Source organism: Pararge aegeria, chromosome 12 (assembly GCF_905163445.1).
Source record: "Pararge aegeria chromosome 12, ilParAegt1.1, whole genome shotgun sequence".
Classification (NCBI taxonomy): Eukaryota; Metazoa; Arthropoda; class Insecta; order Lepidoptera; family Nymphalidae; genus Pararge; species Pararge aegeria.
In genome coordinates this window covers 6858865-6877225 of record NC_053191.1, presented here as the reverse complement: position 1 = coordinate 6877225, position 18361 = coordinate 6858865, and the positions used below count along the sequence as shown (strand labels likewise).

General features: G+C 33.7%; 1 protein-coding gene across 1 annotated transcript in view; it reads left to right on the top strand.

Moving 5' to 3' along the window:
- Positions 1–6858: 6858 nt before the first annotated feature.
- LOC120628480 overlaps positions 6859–18361 on the top strand; it is a 41607-nt gene continuing 30104 nt past the window's right edge. The window contains exon 1 of the mRNA XM_039896870.1: positions 6859–7065. The gene's annotated coding sequence lies outside the window, so the exon portion shown is untranslated. The remainder of the gene's footprint in view (positions 7066–18361) is intronic.

Sequence of the window (18361 nt, the reverse complement as noted above, 5' to 3'; positions counted from 1 at the left end):
TCAATAAATTAAACGAATATAATACTAGCAGCGCCACCTATTGAGTCCGTTCAGAACAAGCTATACACTTTTTATGGCTTCAGAATGTTGATTGCAGAAGAAAAGCCCGCAGTACTTTTTGGTTTTGAACACTTTTGACATAGATGGCGCTATTATATCTACTTCCAATATTTTACGTCTCATATGTAACTGCCCCGTTGCTGTAGTGGTTAGCATGTTTCACTATGGATCCTAAGGTCCTGGGTTCGAATACAGGTAAGTCAAATCATTTTTAGGTGTTAAGTTTTACTGTCAATTAGCAAAAGTAGTATTAAGTAGGATTTCAGTACCAGCCCTGAGTTAAGCAGTATGTCCCGGTTATTATTACCAACAAGTGATTACAATCGTTAAAGATGGCAAACCCGCAATAGAACAACGTGGTAAGTTAATTATCTCATTCCTTGTTTCCTTTAAAGAAGAGACCAGTACACAACAGTGGATGATATTAATAGGCTGGAGTAAGTTAAAGGTATGCTATAATGTGAGTTACTTAGCAGAGCATCAGTATATTGGTATCTTACGGTATATAGGAGGATATATTTAACACCCAAACATTAATCGATATGTAGGGTAATGCTTTTCATTAATTTTACTTAATAAAACGTAGTGATCGTGTTAGGATTTTAATTTAATTATCTTTGTAATTTCCACTTATTTGTTTGTTCTTTATTTTAATCTTATTTTTAAACGAGACGATCGGTTGTCATTCTCCGATTGGTTATCGCTGGTAATCGCATAACGGCGGGAACCAATCAAATTATTAATTAGATGCTACCGGCGTGGCACAGCCATTTTGGCGGGCGTTGTTTTTCTTTTATTTGGCGGGTTGTTTCATTCTTGCAAGAGGTCGTGAAGAATATGTGCACATTGTATACAATTACGATAGTTTTAAAAAGTAAATTAATAAAGGGATAATTTATGGTACATCTATTTTGATCTTATTTTTACCCGTTTTAAATCAGATTGGCATGGCTTACGCTTATGGTATTATTTAATTTGTAATTTAAAAATAAATGTAAAAAATTATTGAATTCAACTCTTAGAATTTTCCATTAATGCCATGTTTTCGTCCATGTTAAATCATAGTTTTTAGCCTCTCACTGCTGGGCACAGGGCTCCTTCCTTCTAGAATATAATTTTAGAGTGTTTATATTTAGTTTAGACGATACTTTAAAGTAATTTGTAATGTTTTTTTTATATCTATAAAAACTACAGGTGTTTAAAATAACACGCGATCGAAATCTTCAAATACCTTGAATTTGGATATAATCGAACACCTTTTTGTAATATGAAAAAAAAAAATACCCTATTTTCATAAAATTTGTAAGTATAATAAGGAACTTATATTAGCTGTAACTTCGTCCGCGTATTTTTTTTCTTGTAAAAACATCCCATAGGAATAGTTTATTTGAGAGATAAGTGGCAGTAAATTTATCTTCTGTATTTATCTGTATCTTGTAAAAATTAGATTTAAAAAGATACTTAACTGTCTTACTTGTTCAACTTATAATTATGAGAACTTGTAATTGCCATTGCTCTACCAACCAATTAAATGGAATAGAAGATATTAGATTTCATCTCTTAAGTACTCATTCATAGAATGAATGAATGAACTAATGAATGAATGAATGAATGTATGCTCTTTTATTGTACACAACATAAACATATAGTAAAATGTAAATAAAAATTAAAAAAAAGTATACAATTTGACTGTCTGATCACTAAATAGTGATCTCTTGCAATGGCTTAAAACACAGCTCAAGAAGAGAGGTAAATGGTGCATATAAATACATGTATATATTTGCATATATACCTATATATATAAATACTATATATATGTAATAAACTTACAATATTATATATAGATACTGATAATTAATATATACCTTTACAATAAATATCTATAATTCATAAATAAATACAATATTGTCAATCCCCAAATAAATAGTAGGAAATAGGCATGATTAAGGTTCCCGAAGATTCAGACAAAAAATGATCTTTAACATGCTTTATTAAAATTAAAATTTTTGACTCGATAAGTTCCGAGTCAAATTTCCGATTGGAATGAAATATAAAGTGTTTTTCTGCTAGATAAACACCCTTGATGATAAAATCATTTATTTGAATTAGAATGAATACTTTTCTTCGGCGTTCCGAGATTCTACTGGCGTTCTAATAAAATTTTTGAACACAAAAGCTGCTAATGCTATAGTTAGATATATTCCCTCACATATTTTTTGTAGGTAATAATGAGTTCTTTAATCGAGTGCTTAATTCATTACTCGGCGTGCGTTTTCTCAGCGCGTTTGATAGGCAAAAATTTGCTACTTTGGACACTACTACACTACTATTACTTTACAGCGTATGTTATTTTTATATTCCACTAGAGTGTACTATTACTCGGAGGTGGGCGGTGGTACATGCAGCACAGTTTTTACTATTGCAATTGCCCTTGCTAATATTTTAAGTGACATTGTAACTGTTTCTAATAAAGATTTATTATTATTATTAATTTTAGTATAGATATTATATCCGTAATAGTAACATATGTAAGCAGTCCATTTAAATAACGTGATATAGGCATGAAAAGACACGAAGAACAGATTAGTCGATGTCCCAGTCAATAACTTATCATTACACGTAAGCTTCAGCTAGCTGTACTGCTGAAAGGTATAATTTAGGCCTCATTATATAGTCCGTCTGACGTTTCTACATCATTAATCTTTGCGGTAAGTAGGATATGGTCGGACGTGGTCAGGCATTTGTTGAATCGATGGCCATTCAAGCGACAAGTATTCGTATGGAGGTATAATTAATAACGGACTGGGCGGGACGCTCTGATAGAGCGGAGATCTTTCACTAAGATTGTAAGGCTTAAACTAGTTACCTACTCTATGACATTGAAATCTTGAATGTGTACGACAGTAAGCTTAAGGATAGTATAATAGCATATGAAACCAATGGCGTAGAAAGTACATCTTATGACGTGCATTTTGACATAGAACTGTCAATTATTTTGACGTGAAATTGTAGTTGTAGGTCCAACAAGTTAAACTGCACCAATTATTTAGGAAGTGGAGAACTTGTTATAATTACGAAAAATGATTTTTTTTTCTATTTTACTAATGATTATTAGGCTTGATTTAGGCTCTGAAACGTGGTCGAAATTAAAAATTAATTTATTTCAAGTAGGCTTACTTTATAGGCATTTATGAAACGTCAAGTATATCTGTTTTTTGTGACTCACACCGGTTTGGAAAGCAGATTCCACCGAGAATATCCGGCAAGAAACTCAGTAGTTGCTCTTTTCCTTCATCAACATTTACTCATTCATCACTATGGGTCTCATAAGAAGGAGTATCTCTACATGGACAAATGAGCAGAGCCGTAGAAGAGCCAAAGTTATCGACATAGCAAGAGTTGCGAAGCTAAAGTGGCAATGAACGGGGCACATATCATGGAAAACCGCTGGACCTCGGGGTCTCAAGGTGCTGGAATGGCAACCTCACACCGGTAAATGCAGCGTTGGGAATTTTAATTATTTCTTATTATTATTAGCATTAAATTAATTTATTAACCAAAACTGTACAAGTTGTCTTAATATTATTATGGTGTAACCTGAAATTCTTACGAATTTTACCGTATATCACCGTGCCGTCGACAATAGGTAACCTAACTAAGGAAGTAAATAAACAAAACCTACCTACTCACTACGTCAATCAAGTTACATATTTCATGAAAACTATTCATTAATTAAATAAGAATTATTAGTGCATTCGTTAAAATGCTAATCAATATATTAAAATATCTGGTACATATCATGTTATAGTTATCAAAAGTTGATTTATTTACCCAATTTACGAAATTACTGTTACACACGGAATCTGGGGAAAGGAGAATTTTCTATAATAAACTATGAAAATTAAGCTTAAGAATTCCGCAAAGTAGCGCCGATGTTATTTAAATATTAAGATGTTATTTAAATATTATTAAGAACTATGCAACCATGCTCGGACATCGCATACAACTATATATTATATAGGGGATATAAATTGTGTCGTTTCCTCGAGGAAAATGTGTCTTTACTCTTCTGCCCATGCTAGTCAAGATTAGTTTGTTACTTCTGAAATAGTGCGATGAAATCTTTCGGTTCGTCATTGAAACCAATGATTAAAAGTTGATATACGTAAGTTAGTAACAGCTCAGTATGAATTTGAAAAGATTCTCATTTATTAAAATGTAATTAAATAAAATTTATTAAACTAACTGTTTACCACGTTTGTACAACGTATATTTTTTCTGATAAGCAGTATAAACAATCGGCAAAGTTTTTGTCAATCTTTACGAAATTTGACACTGAGTTAGCAATCAGCATTTATCTATTTTCCACCAATATAAATATATATAAAAAATGTCAGAAATTAATATAGAACTATATAGCCCGCCATATAGGAGAAGTGTGGAGTGTTAAAAAATGTACACCTTCTCTAAGAGATAAGGTTTATGGCTAGCATTTCCACATTCTTAGGTTGAGGATGATGAAAAAAAATAACACGAGCATATCTTCTTGTGTGGTAAGATATTAATACTATTTATTTTCTCGTGGGTATGGTTGTAATATAGGTGGTTTTGGGAAGACAAAATAAAAGGATGGGTGAATTTTTGGGACCAATTTTGTAAGAGAGTTGGAGTCCTCTAGCGTCTTCGTTAAAACAACGGTAAAACATAGGAATTGCTCGAGGTTACATTAAAAATTCACACAGAAAAAATACCGCTTTTTCATGTGTTAGGAAATAGGAAACTACTTGACATTATCTATCATAAACCTGATGATAATATTAAATATATCAACAAACCATCGTTTGTATACTCATTGATAGTATATTCATTGTGCTTTGCTACGAAAATAGACCTTTACTAGATTTTAAAATATATTATCTATGGCCAACGCGAGTTTGACAAGATCGATTAGCGGGAAAGAGAAATTTGGCACGGATTTGAATTAATTAATTAAGACTTGACACTGGCAAAGAACATTGTGCTGTTTTGGCACTACAAAAAGCGATAAATCAAAAGAAGAAGAAGAGCAAGAATTAATTGTGAAAATGAGAAAAGAAAAGTAGGATGATAAGAACAAATTATGAACAGAGGATTTAAAATGGGAACTATATACTTAATGAAATATTGTTGTAGAGTTGTAATAAGTTGTTGGTACTATGTTGGTACCTGATAATGCATTATATAAGAATATCTCTATATCCTTTGGGTTATTTACGTATCATAGTAAAGGAGAGTATATGTAATAGAAGTTGCTTTGTATAAAAACTAGGTCCAAAAGTCCTGGTGTTATAGTTGTGATAGTAGTTATGTTTACCTATTTTATATGTCTTGTATCAAAGGTCTTAGCGTTATAATATTATATGACAATTTTGTAATAATATTTATAGGTCTTGTTTCAATTGATTAAATGAAAGAGCAGCGGTAGAGTTTTAAGGCAGTGGTGTTCTATGCCGAAGACAGCATTCATCAGTAGTAGTGTCATTTCGAGGTAACAAGTAACATGATTTATAGAGAAGCTTAATATATAGTATTCAGTGGCGTGCACAGGGTTTTCGACCAGGGTATGCATAAAGCCGGTTCATGGCATAAAATGGAAAAATTCCCCTCCAAGACGACTTATATACAATATTTTGGGTATGCAGTGCTTTTGTGCATGTATGAAATGCACGCCACTGATAGTATTAGTGTTTGGGGTACTTGGGAAGAGAGGGTTATGGGTTGGTGGGCTTTAATGACATCATTTATAAAATTAATACTTTAATATTATGTCATAAGGAAAGAATATTATTCATGAAAATAAATTATTATTATTGTAGTTACACTGGTCTCAATCAAATCCTAAAATATATACGATGATTTAGTTTACAGATCTATACAACAACTCATCCGTTGTCTAAACGTCACAAAACCACATTGGAGCTGCATCGTGGGCCTAAATATAAGCTCTAAAACATCCTATACATCTAACCTGTTAAAAGATGGAAATTGAGACATTATTAAGACTGATGTTCATTCCTACTTACATACATACCAGTGAAAGGAGAAAACTTCGCAAACAATATTTTATTGTGAAAGATAATGGAACGAAATTAGCACATAAATTCGTTGATAACACATAGTGTATTTATTAAAAAACAGGAGCAATTAACGCTAATTAGCAATACTAGACTAAACACTATACGTTATTCATTACATTATTAAATGTTAATTCATCTCTCCAAAAGTGCACACTTTCACAACCTTGGCACTCGCGAGGGAGTGGCTAGAAATACAAAATGTTAACTTTCACATAGATATTTTTATAGTGCCTTTAATATTTATGTATGAATGAAGACGAAGCGTATCGACATATAAAGTTTTTTAACCCACAGACATTAAAGATTTTTTTTTTCAACCTATAGTAACACGTAAATGCACTAAAGTATAAAAGTTTGCCTATTTAGCTGTAATATTTTTTTTTTTTTTTTTTTTAAATATGTCTATGTTTTTTAAACAAAAAATCAACCCTTTTTATTATTTCATAACTTATGGAACATACGGCAATTAAAGTAGGTTTTTATTTAATTTCAGCGATGTGCATGGTAAACGGTAAGGCACCGTTGCGCCGGCGCGTGCGTCTGTAGCCAGTTGACCACAGTCCGGCCACTAAAAAGCACGCTTAACACACGACTCCCACTACACTCTTAAGTTATTGTCGATACAGGCACGCGAGAAACAATTAAAACGCCCAATTAAAAAGAAAACATTGTCTATGGACGTTACGCGCGCGATCTCAAATTTCGAACGAAAATTATTTGGTATGTGATGTGTCTTCAGTGATAAACTTCGTGTCGGATGAAATCCGATTTACTGTTTCGTACTCGAACGAATTTCAGTTGTTTTAATTATTATGTTCTGATTTTCGGACTCACAACTCCATTCTTTTTCGGATTTTATCACCGCGGAGACTTCAAATTTTTTACTATGGTGAGTTTTATTTATTTTTATGAATTAATCTTTATTATAAATCATCTCTATCTATAATTATCTATTATAAGTTCTATATTTAAAACACCTGTTAATATATTTTTTTATTGTATTTGGGAAGGTTTTTCGGTTGGCTTTTTTAAAAATTGAATAAACGAATGTATATATTTTAAATCTGAATTTCATGTATCTACTGATTAAAAAATCAGCCCATAGTCATTGAATCCCTTATTTTTATGAGATACGTAAATTATCGTATAAAGATAACAGTAAAGTTTTTCATCTTGATCTCGGTAATCTAGAGGTTGGCATGTTAAACTGCGGATCGCCGCGACGGTTCTATTCCAAGGTTGGGCCAATAATGTTACGTATAGAGTTTTTTTTACTTCTAAAGTCATAGTAGGTACCTACATATGAAATTGATGGTATCCAAACCTAAAGAGTTTCGTAAAGCACGTAAAATCGGTACCGGGTTTTATTTTAACCTGTGATAACAATCGTTAAATACCACCACAGCGGAGCACACAGTTTGAGTAGCGTGGCGGGTTTACGCTCTAAAATCTTATATCATTTGAAAGGATGCCACCCCTAAACGCACCTTCTCTGAGGTTCACGCTGCGACTTAGAGTGACGTTTGGATGACTCTGGAATGCATGATTTGTCGATAATATTCAAAGCAAAACCTTACCTAAAAAGAACACAGTTTACATACGCGCCCTAGTGAATAGTAATAAATAGGTTAAGGAATTAGGTAGAGTGTTTTTTATCCTTAATTGCACTACAAGTTAGCCCTTGACTGAAATCTCACTTGCTAGTAAGTTATGATGCAGTCTAAGACGGTATCATGCTTACCTTTTAGGGGTATGGCAGTTATATAAAACCGAAACCCCTAATCGAATTCTACACATACATACGTCATCGTATCGGAACGCTGAATTTCATAGCGGCACGTCTTGTTAGTGGGATGGTACTAGCTATGAGCAATGGTTTCCAACGGACAATAGTATTTACTTTTACAAAGCGAAGCGAAACAAAACTATTTCATTAAATTGTACCCAAAGAAGTCTGAACTCATTATTATACCTGTAATAAAATTCTAAACATTAATGTTACGTAGGTACCTACTTACGAAAGTTTAAATAAAAACACAGCTCATAAAGCAGCCTATTTACATAATTCGGATGCCCACAATAATACAATTTCCACATTTACACATACGAAAAGAGAAAAGTGGATAACGTCTCTGCATTTTTGACAAATGAATAGGTCTCTCCGACAAAAAGATTTGATGAACTTTCACTAGTTATTTATATACTCTTCTTCTTAAAGTGCCTTTTCCAACGAAGGTCAGCGATCATTCTGGCAAGTAAAGTTCGAACACAGCACATGTGGATCAGGTTTTTCGCCCAGAATGTTTTTGTTCTCAAGACGTTTTTGCCTTGTTTCTTGTTGAATAATCAGTCTTAGGCGATCATACTCGGCACCGCAAAGTTAAGGACTCAGATATTCTAACTTTTACAGGAAACATAATCTATGAAATACTGTTTAATATTTAACTTTGATAACCAGGTTATCCCTAAAATTCATCTGAAACCCCTATCTCAAACGCCCCAGCTTTTTACAAGAAACTTCATTGAGTTTCCAGGCATACTCTTCCTAAGTTAACCTGTAAGCTAGTTACTACCCATACGTCGCGTAGAAACCGATTAGAGGTAAAAAGTCTATGTACTTTTATCTGGAACGACCATATATTATGACTTGTTATGCAAATAAGGAAAGTTTTGTGCCTTGCGAAGGACTCCGCAAACTAAGGCACCAGTCTTAGTAGAAGCAGGCGTTTCTCTGTTGACTTATAATAGTTTAGTTTAGATCGTTATAGAGTTTTTTTCAGGGTTGTCAAGTAAACTAAAATTCGCTTAACTTCGGAACTAAATGACTTACAGACTTGAAATTTTGGATTTTAAGTATATGATTATAGCTTACTGGATGACAAAAATTTCTGCGTTCTGGTCTTATCTAGAGGTTCGCAAATAGGGGCCTGAAAATGCGGCAAAATGGTTCCAGTGAAGGATGGTAGGGCAGTGTTTGCTTCGCGCTCGATTTAGCGGGGGCACTCACATGCCCCCCGATAAATTACCAACAGAACTATCAGGAACAGTTATTGTATTAACAATTGTTTTATTTTACATAGAGTAGTACATATTTTTTGGTTGTCATTGCCGGTGTAATTACAGGCACATGATATTATAGGGCGCGTTCTTTGCATGCACCGCAAGGTGTTTAATTTGGTCAGAGGCGATAGTTTTCTTGGTCCGCAAATTATTATTATTGAAGTTAGAGTGACGTTTGGATGACTCTGGAACTCATGCTCTGTCGATACTATTCAAGCAAACCCTTACCCAAAAAGGACACAGTTTAAATACACAGTTTTTTAGTTTTTGTTTTAGTTATTTCCTGCAACTTGTTTTAGGTACTAAACAAATAATAATAATAATTTATTCACAAGAATGTAGGTACATAGAGTTTTTATAATGTAAAGTAATTATTATAATATTTATATATATTGGTCACCTCAGAAATTATATTGGTGTGTATGTAATAAATGTATGTTATGGTGCAATAAATACAGAACGTTAGTTTGATCGATCAATTACGATTAATAGACGATAATATCGATACATTATAAAAACTGTATTAGTATTTAAACTGTGTCCTTTTTGGACTTATTGTATAATAATAAATAGTTTGAGGAATTAGGGAGTGTTTTTTTCCTTTATTCCACTACAAGTTAGCCCTTAACTATTATCGCATCTGCTGGTGTGTGATGATGCAGTCTAAGATGGTAACGGGCTAGCCTTTTAGATATAAGGCAGTTATATTAAACCTTAACCCCTAATCGAATTCTACACCGATACGTCATCGTATCGGAACGCTGAACTTATTAGTGGCACTTATTTGTTAGTAAGATGATACTGGTTAGTAGGATGGCCCTACTAGCTATGGGCAATGGCTTCGAACGGACAAATTTTTTTTTTTTTTTTTTTTCGTTTTTACTTTGACAAAGCGAAGCGAAATAAAAATATTGTGCCTGCTGCTGAACTACGGGAATAGAACGGAAATTGATGCAGTAGAGGACTTTTAAATCCAATTTGTAGCTCAGACTCAAGTGATCAGACTATAGTTTGTAGTTGACATCAACTACAAACTATAGTCTGATGACATCAACTACAAACTATAGTCTGATAACTTCTATGGTTATTCGGGACTAATGGAAGCAAGAGAGAAAAATATTAGGTGCCACGCCAGCGTTTCCACTTCTAGAGCATAACGTTGCAATGTGTGGCACAACGTAGTAAAAGGTTCCAGATTAGCATTGTAACAATGTCCTAATGTGTTCGCAGCTTGAGTGTTGTACCACTTTTAACCATGCCAATAGATGGAAAAAAAAGTGTATCTGGGAGGGTCGAGTAGATACAGAAATCCAACTCACAATATTTTACCATTAATTACACAATAATCTAGAATTTCTACCGAGACATGCAGGTTTCCCCACAATATATTCTATTAAAGAGCGCGTGACGAATTGTTAATATTAAGTTCATAACTTTTTATAGAAAACTCTAGTGCAGGAACTCTGTAGAGAGCTCATGAGTAAATAATAGAACATATTGCGATCAAACTCATTTCTAAAACTATCATTATTTTAAGCAATTGAACAAGTTAAGTTTTAAGCAAATTTTAACTCAATTCATGATACTATAAATACGAAAGTGTTTATGTCTTTGTTGCCTATTTGTCTTGCTGAAATTCAGCACAGTGATAGCTCGCATCTTGAAACCATGATATGTTTTGTTCTAAAGAATTTCCACAACAAACTTTTGTTACCTGCGCAATAGACTAAAAAGCGATTGAAATTTTGCAGAGAGTTCTAAGTGGATTCGAAATTTTTATTGGAATAGTCAAAATATAGTCACATATCAGACTTTTAGTTAAGTTCTTAGAGAAAAGAGAGTTCTTAGTTGCATCATAGTTATCAACAAAGAGCTCCTAGGGAATTGATTTAAGACCGAAACAAGGCCCGACGATGTTGAGCAGCATTAAGTGGTCGAGTATCAGAAAAATTCAATGTAGAAACAGCCGAAACACTTCTGAATATAGGTAGTAGGAATGTAGGACTTTTCCTTTAGAGTGATCTGCCCCTCTTCATCCCTGGTGTGGATATTTTTTTATAAATAAATAGAGAGCAAACGGGTGGGCCATGAACATCAATAGCACGCCAATGTGTTGCCGGCCTTTGAGACACTTGCTCATCCGCCCTTTAAATAATCCCACATTGAAATCAAGTGGAAACACTGCGTTTACAACACCAGCCAACCAGGTGGAGGGGTTCGACTGTCCTCTTTATTTATCTATAGATATATCATTGATCAAACTCTCGAGCCTCAATGGTTAGTTACCACGCTGCAACTAGATTGATAATTTGGCAGGCTTGCTTTCCCTAGTCGAGACCACTTTTATACCTATGTCGTAGATTTTCAATTTAAAAATTAAAGCGTGAGTTCAAGCAGGAAATACGGGAACTCGAGTCAAAGAACTGAAAAGTGGTCGTGCAGTACAAATACAATTGGCATATTCTTTAAGTGACTGTATCTACAACTCACTTTGGGATCTTGAGCTAATGAATTAAGTAACCAAGCAATGATTGAGCTATAACGGTATTAAGGTAAACGCTTTCGTAAAACTTATATGATATTGCGAGGTGACGTGGGTCTATAAGGAATGTGAATGGGTATTTGAAGATCTTTTCCCGTGTTCTCCATCCAGGGTTCTAGGAGTAAGTAAAAGTTGCAAATGCGAGTGTTGAGGGCCTGGATAGGTTTCAGGCCACCAGAATCGTAAACCCTGGCAAAGAATACCTGTCAAAGACTATTATTCTGACGTTATAAAGTGTATACACTTTAATATATATCGACCAGTAATTATTTTTCTTAGTATTTTGTCGACGGCACGTTGGTGAACGGTAAAATTGGTAAGAATTTATGATTACACCATAATAGTATTTAAAACTACCTGTAAATTAAGTAAATACTTGTAGTTTTGACATTTCTACTGTACACAAATCTCTAAACTAATCTGAATGGGTATGTCTCAAAATAGGGCTATCATTTTCCACGTGATATAAAATTAAAAAGACTGGACCAGTTTTATACTTGTCAACTTATTTTAGATAATTAAGGATTTGTTAACGACGGAATCGGCACTAGTATATAATACTTCTAACGACAACACATTGAAAATTACTTTTATGCGTTCTGGAATAAAATAGATAACTTTTGATTTCATACCTGACATTTCTTTCATGAATGTCATAAAATCCTTTTTAGTGGAAAATCATGATTATTCGGTCATTAAATCAATCTGGTAATGGTATTTTGCTTTTATACCTACTTGTAGGAAGATAGTCATGAATTTAAGAAATCGCAATTTGATGTTGCAAAGTAAAACAGATTGTTCTACAAAAACTAGTTCTCAAACTTTCCATAAAAAGAGACACTAGATAGACAGGATTTATAAGAGCGTAGTAGTAAAATATATATATGTGATAAGATAAGATATATTTAGAAATCAATATAAAAATATCCACACAAATAATAAAGTAGTAGAAACATTGAGTGCAGCATTCTTCGTGCTCTACCTTTTGTTTCTCGATGGTTAGAAGAACTCCAATTTTTTTATGTATTTCCTATGTGGACTTGAGTAGACATACCTTCTGTGAGTGCATCTTTAAAGCTATCGCAAAGATGCAACGGATTCTCTTTCACACAAAAAAAAAATTTAAAGAATATGTAGTAAGAAGATAGTTTTCGGAGTGATGTGTTTCAACAGGCTTCGTAAGGCCATCTTTATGGGTAGAGCCTGCTTTCCAAACCGGTGCAGTAGTATAAACAGAAAGGCTTGATTTTTCCATTTAAGGAGCTAATACAAAGGAATTAAAAAGAAAACTGTTTGGAATAAACTGTTCTTGTATTAGTTTTTATCAAATAGATAGTCATAGTCATTCAGGTTTATCAAAAGCTAATCAGTGCTGTACTACTATACTAGCGATGAATTTCCGCAACATAATCCTAATCGTGCGCGTGGTAAATTTGAAAGCTGTGTATTTTAGTTCACCGTTGATTTGATCTAGCTTCTAGAATCTCGGGTTACTTGTTTCCAGAAGAAGTTTCACTAGGCACAGAATTTCAATACCAACGATTGCCTAGATAAAAAAGTGGGATCGATAAATATACGTAGGTATATAAGGTAGGATCTCAGTTATTCGTAACACCTTTGTGTATTCAATGGAATGTGTCCTATAATATGGTTAAACTATTTAAAGTATAACCAAGGTGTCAGGTGTTGAGTTCACGTGATGATACACACAAAAGTGCGAATAGCGCCCCGGTTTATAAAAGACACACTTTCATATAACTTGTCATATTAAGCAAGTCATTGCTATCATCTAAGTGCCTTCAATACGAAATATTTACGACTTATAAATAACTTAGAACTTAGTTATTTTATCCCTTCATCGAAACTTTGACATATCTGCTTTCGCAAGAAGCAAATTTTATTTTAATTTTTTAGATTAGTTTATTTATTTTCTCCGTATCCCTCTGTTTTTTCGTAATTTATTTCATTTATTTATACACCTTTTTTACTTTGGCAATGAGATTGTAAATTTTTATTTTCTTTAATTTTCGTTGTCAGTAAGTACTACCAGTCAAAAACGCCATAACCAAATCCCGTTGCGAGCCAAATAATATGTGAATATATAATGCCAATACAGGTTTCCACCAAATATTTTTTCGATTACCTGCTTGATTATTTTTTCAATGTATGTAGCAAATAAAAACATTAAAAAAGACGGCCTAGTGCTAGTCGGATTAGCGCACGCAGGGTTTCGTACCGTTATATATAAAAACGGCAAAAAATATCATGTCTGTTCCCTCCCTGTATCGGTGCCCTCTTTATTTCATTTTATGTTTTAGTATTTCTTGTTTTAACAGAAATAGATCATATGTGAAAATTTCACCTTTCTTATCGCCGTACATGAGATACAGCCTGGTGACAGACGGGCGGACAACGGAGTCTTAGTAGGGTCACATTTGACAATTTGGGAAACCTATAAATGGAGGTAAATGACCAAGTATAACAATGCGCGCATTTTAAATAATGGGTACTTTATAATAAAGCATCCAAAACCCATTGGAACTAGTTTTAAAGCTTAATTTCTCGATGTTAGTTGCTGATCGCCAGCGATTATTTTCGTTTGCTGATTTGTTAATCTTTTATTTATACAACTAATATAATATAGAAAACCAAGAAGCTCTACGAAATATAGACGAACATTCTCGCATTCACTTCCAAACGACATTTAACACACTTTCAGGATGACTTGTGCATCTTTTTGACACTCATTTTCGTCATTGGGTTCAGAAAAAATATTTAATAGAATAATATTTTCAACAAGTGAAATTGTTATCATTTATCTATCGCTAAAATATTTTTCTTTAGAACCATCCGAAGAAGTACCAAAGTTACCGATATAGCTCCAAAGAGTAGCGATAAAGTGGCAATGGGTCACATTGCTCGGAAAGAAAAATATAGTGGTGGTATGTTAACCACGCTAATTTCCTATGTAATGATTGTTATATAGATAGTTTGTAGGTACCCTGCCTACCTCTAGAAAACAGATTGGTATCGACAAAGCTGATGAGTTACATGCTGGCTTCTTTTTCACGGAAGAATCTTTAAGGCCGCTTATAGTGTCCCTCACAAGTCGCAAGCCTAGAGACTTGACGTTTTTATGTACCGATTTTAAAAATATAAAGCGATCTATAATAATTTTTCATTGTATGCCCGAGTAAGGAGTATATCGGTAGCTTAACTAGCCTAGTATAAATTAGCAAACATTTTATAAGGTCATCGAACGGTTTAATTGTTTAAACTTTTCCAATAACTCTGTTATTGCCTTAAACATTAAAGTACTTTAATTATCTCGGTCTAGTAATCAGTTTTAACTGTGTCGTAGTTAAGAATTTGATACACCACATAGGTATGTGATCGACTGATCGCATACCACTAACCTACTGCACGAAAACATAAATATATAAAGCAAGTAGGTAGCGTTATTTGGGTCGTCTATTGCGTGATTGTGAATTTACTTCTAATATTACACCCGATGAAGAGATTTACGTTTTGGAAAATAATTTATATATACAATTAGCCTAATTGCTACACGATTAATTTACGTGTAACAACTAACCTGTTCACTATGTCAAATTACTGTCAACACTTTGCTTCAATTAGAGCCGAATTTCAATAGCCAAATAGTGTCTTACTAAGAAATAAATATATTTTACTGGCTACTTGTAGTTATATATCTTGTACCACAGATGAAAGTTTAATTCCAAAATGCTTTTATTACTCTCACTCTCACATTATTTGTTTCTCTCTAGACCCAGCAGAGAGAGTTGTTTACAAAACTTTATGATATGTGTTTAATATAACTGCTTTATACCTAAAATATTAGCCCGCTATCACCTTTTTATATAGTAACAGTTGAGGGACCCAGCAGATAGTCCACCTGATCGTAGTTCGAGAACCATCTCTTGTAAACAGTGCAACACATCGTAGGGCTTGCATTGGAGATATCCTACAAAGTGTCGCTCTGTGTACATCAACTTTTGATCATCATACGGTCTCATGTATGTGCCTGTAATTACACCAGCAACCACGACGTTCAGACCTTCCGTATAATCATACAGACTACGCGCGGTGTTGTTCTATTTTTAAACGTTTTTAAAGGAATTGCGCATTTTATTATTGAATGTATCATGTATTATAAGTTAGTGTGAAAAGTACGTTCAAAAATTTGTATTATAGACGTGTTGGTTAAAAGTTGGACATGTTGGCGTTTATTTTTAAAATAATAATCAAGCAATTGCCGATTAAGTGTTAGATAAATATTTTTCATTTATCTCAACTGACAGCTAATATATCGGTAATCCATACACGATACACATACAATCAATTCTCTTCAACAAAGAAAATATAATTATTGACTCTCAATTTCATCGTTCATTCTACGGTAGGCGTCCTCTGACCTTAACTTTCGCTGGCGATTCAGACGAAACAACAATATGGTGTATCCGCTTAGTCATTTTGAACTTGAAAACATGCACAATCCTTGGACTAAACACAAAGTTGCGCTACCACCCAGCAGGGTTGTCACTTCTATCAGTTACCGTTTGGAAAATTAAGTTTGCTATGTTATTGAGAAATATATATGGAGAAACAAACTAACACACTTTTTATCGTCGTCGTCGTCTGACCATTATTCATTGATTATGGTTTTTTTCAAATCCCGAGGGATCCGTTCTCCTGGGATCATAAGTATCCTTTGTTACTCTCCGCCTTTCTAACTTACTCTTTGCCAAACATCAAGTGGATTGGTTGTTTAGTTAGGGCGTTAGGAAAAGACAAACAAACTAAGGTACTTTCGCATAATAATGTTAGTAATGATTGGTCAAACGTTAGGGTTTCTGTATATTAGAAAGCAAACATTTTAATACATAATTGCCTTAATTTTCATACACAATTGTACCACCCCGGTTGGTTCATTCAATTTCATACAACGCTGCACTGGTGGTTCTACAGAAAAAATACAAAATGAGAGACAAAATAATAGCTATACGGATACTTAAACATAAATATAAAGCGCAGCAATAACATTAAATATAAAAATAATAAATAATGTTCTCAAAGTTGTGGAGTCCACCAATCAACACTGGGCCAGCCTGTTGGACTAACTTAACCTTAGCCTTAACCTCTTCTCATTTTGGGAGGAAACCTGTGCCCTATACCGAAAATCACATCGAACTAATATGATACAGGAAAATTTGTAAAATATATAAGTGTGTTTGGTGGTTACTACTTCACACCGCAACTACTGAATCAATTAGTTAAGATGGTAGTTTGGAAGGAGATGTCTCTTAAAAAGTTCAAAGTTTGTATTAAACGTAAGCTTATAGAAAAGTCCTATTATAGTAAATTTGGGTGTGAATAATTGCTCTAACCAGGTTGCTCTTATAATTTTAAATGACAAGTGAGATGGTGATAGCAAACCAAAAAACACTCGACTTAGTTTAGTGTGGGCTTCTTCTTAGACCAGGACTCGTTTGGAACCCTCGGAGCTAGCTAGTTTTAAGTTTATGAATATGGTTATAGCCATCATCTCTGTACCGTGTAATTCTCATGTAATGTACGCATCAAAAGTGCCACCTACTTGAATAGAGATATTTTTGACTTTGACTTTGTGACCCCGGAAAAAAACATAGTTCCCGCGCAATTTGTGAAAAAGTGAATTTTACGTCGATTAGCCATAAATTTTGCTACAGTTTGTCACAGCAACCTTCTTCAAAATAAGTCTGAATTGTCATTGCAATAAAAAAAACGTGAACAGACTTATACACCTCTAACGTCGCGAAGCGCAGCTAGTAATATAATATTTTAAATGTAAACCCTTTAATAAAAGGTGTTGGCAACCCTACATCTACGTGACATGTACTCTAAAGAGAAATTCGCTTTTTGTTTGCCGTAATGCAATTCGCACTCGCATTTGGACAATAATTTTGCTTCTTTGCAATTTTAATGAGTGCAACTCATTGTTCCGTGCGTTGCGGATACCGCTTCAGTAAAAGTAAGAGTGGTCAAAAACATTATACGTAACTCCTTTATTGTTTAACATCGTAATTACCATTGAGATATCACTTGTGTTACACGAACCTCAAAGATTCTCCGAAGATTATGATCTTATGAATTAGAATGCCATCTGCCGAGTGCTCTATATCAGCAATCTACAATGACTAGAGTGATTGTGTAAGGTTGTTCATGGATGGTTAATAATAAACAATTGGTCATGGATCATTATAGACTAATTGTTATTTTGTTCAACTATCCATCATGGAGACCGGTGACCAGTGTTTAAAAACAAAAAAAATAATAACGAAAAACTTTTCACTTAGAACATTAAGTTTACTTTCTTCTTTTTCCCGTCTTGTTGAGTGGGCATAATTTGAGCTGGAGAGCGTGGGATGCAGTATATGGTCATATAGTGCATCCCCACGTTTTTAGATTTTCAATTATTATATTTGTTCTATATTCGGATAGAGTACCCAAAAATAATTGATATAAAATTAATGTTCGACAATTCTATGCTTCTACTTTCATACGGGTAGGTATATACATTTTC